The following is a 3,029-nucleotide window of genomic DNA, read 5'->3' as shown; positions in this document are numbered from 1 at the left end:
ATATATATATATATATATGTGTGTGTGTGTGTACATACAAGGCGACATCTCGCTGAGCTCGATGCTGTGACCACGCGAAAATGATCTCCATGCTCGTTGTGCATATATGTCGAAAAGCGATTGACGATTGGCGCAAGACGGGTTCTACTGAGTCCTACATGATACGGCGAATTCGATTCTTCGAAACGCTCGCGGCCAACTTCAATTCGATGTTGCAAACGCATTTCCGGCGGACGTTCTCTCGCCTCAAACGTCGGACTTTCGCGATCGATCGAATCGTCGCGCCCATGGGCGTCCTCGGATAATTCTCAGGGGTGGGCAACGCGCGCCGATCGATAAATAACTTAACCCATTGACACACCTATCACGCGTCCTTTCCGGAGACCGGATTCTCGAGATGAAAGGATAAAGAGGAAGAGAATTGCAATTATTCTTCTGTTGCAATCGCGCGCGAATTCAATTCGTTTTCGAGCGCGTTCGATTTCTGACGCGAATATTCGGGCGCGTTCTCCCGACGCGAATCGATCGCGAAACTCGACCGATTGACAATGCCACCGCATGCTCTCGCTTCAAAACAACATAAAACAGTTAGCATTTCTTCAAGAATCTATACCGTACTATCTCGAAATTATGAATTGATTATACGTGAGATTTTTATCAGGGAATTCTGAAAATCGGTATAATTTCGTCAGATTCAATTTTCTTCACAGATAATAAAAGAATGTTCTTTCACATAGCTAGATTATTAAGAGTATGATTATCAATCGTATCCTTTTAAAAGTCCTTATATTTTTTTCGAGATAATGAAACTTCTTGACCATTAATTAAAATTTTACATTTATAAAATTATATTAATAAAAATTATCAGTAAAAATTATGTTCTAGAAATTCTATTTTATTCAATACTTGCATTTAATATATAAAAAATATTAATATATAAAAAATATCGTCTTTCTGCTTTCCGGATAATTTTTTTTTTAAGTATAAGTGTGATTGGTATTCACAGTTGATACATTTAAATTGTCTAAGTACAGTCTTAAATGTCATGAACCAATACTTAGAAAGCTGTATTAGTATCTTTAAGATTACTTACGATTTTGAAACAACAACCGATTATGAATACCGGCTTTTTTTTTCTTATGATTCAGTATCAGATAACTTTAATTGTACAAAAAGATACAGCATATTCATGAGCAAAATCAGGGGTACACCGGAGTGATCAAATTATTAACATTACAGTCGTACAAAAATCTTCGAATGACTGAACGAAAAATCAAAAATCTTTTTACAGAATTAAAGTAGACGCAAAATTATAGGAGGTGATGCAATAGATTATAATTATACTAAAATCAGAAAAAAATTAAAAACTTTTTTTAACTTTATTTTTAATTTAACTTTTTTTTTATTTTAGTATAAAGTCCACTGCACCTCTTAATTTTGTTTATCTACTTAATCTTATAAAAGGATTTTTTCTGTTCTGAGATTTTTATACAGTTGTAATGTCGATAATTTGATCACTCTAACATCCTCTTAAATATCAAAGATGCCAAGCGAGAACAAAAAAATTTTTGAAAATTTTTGATCGCGCCTTTCATAATACTGACTAGATCGACCTCTATGATAGAAATGATTTACACTTTATTCGCGAGGAAAAATTTTAGGAACGTTCTTAGAATATTCAGAGAACATAGGTCGATGTTCATAGTCGAGTCTTATATTTAAGACTGTCTTAAGTACAGCCCTAAGATATCATGATGAACTAATGCTACATTAATATCTTTAGACATTACTTAAGACTGTCTTAAAATAAAAATGGATTATGAATATCACGTGGAGATGTCCTAGTAATGATTTTAGGACATCCCTTGGAAGTCTGTGTTGTACAGAGAGACCATTACATATGGAGCAGAAGAAAAAGGAAAACAAAAGAAGAAACAGTTCAGATCATTTTTGGTTTGTATTTTCACTGAATTTATATTTTGTACCGTAATTCCGAGTATCGTTTTACACTTTTCTCAGAACAAAGAGGATGGCCGCGATAACGATCGGTATATCGTAGCTGAATATCAGACATAATCCGCCTGGAGGATTATGGAGCTTCTGTTTGCGGCTAGCTTACTCGCTCTCGGAGCATATTGTTGAAGGCTAGTGGTGCACACAGGCATGTAACATGAACTACGCACGAGCGATGGAGGTCTACAAATATATCATATATGCGAGCGTTGTACGTTATGTGTGTACAGTGGCTTGGTTACTTGAAAGTTGCGATCACCTTAAGAGTTAAATTTGAAAGAAGCGTGCGCTCTCGAGAGCGATCAGGTATCCTCCCTCTTTTTGTCGGCAGGACCGTACGCGAATTGGACTCTTTGGATGCCCCACAATTACTTTTTCCCTATAGGATAGCGATTATGTAATATTTCTTTCTTAAAGCGGAAACGTAAAAAGTGAAAATTTTTATGATTAATGGTAATCCTTGCAGAAATCTAAATAGTGGCCAATACTGAAAAGCTAATTATTTATTAAAAGTATTGTTGTTTCATGTCATATTTTTAATAGTAATTAATTGCTGCTTTTCAATAATAAATTAGTCAATACTAAATAATAGATTAGTGTTAAATTTCTGTAAGAGAATAAAAAATTTTTCACGTTTTCGTTCTAAAAAAAAAGTTGCATGATTGCTACCCAGAAGTGTATACATATAAAAATGTTATTTTATACAATATTTAATGAAAACTTTGTGTAATATACATATAAAAATATATTATTTATAATATTATTTTATTCATATTGTCTGAAATATAACAACATATTATTGCTTGGAATATAATAACATATTTTTTAAAAATATAAAAATTAATAATTAATTATACATATAGTTTTACTCATAATCATATTACAATGCGTACAATTATAAAAAGATATATAGATATTGTAAAATTATGCCAGATATACAAAAACTTATCTATTCTGTGTGTGCATGTGCGTGTGCGTGTGCGTGTGTGTGTGTGTGTGTGTGTGGGGGGGGGGGG

This window comes from Atta colombica, unplaced genomic scaffold (genome assembly GCF_001594045.1).
Source record: "Atta colombica isolate Treedump-2 unplaced genomic scaffold, Acol1.0 scaffold220, whole genome shotgun sequence".
NCBI classification, from domain to species: Eukaryota; Metazoa; Arthropoda; class Insecta; order Hymenoptera; family Formicidae; genus Atta; species Atta colombica.
This window is presented reverse-complemented; position numbering follows the sequence as displayed.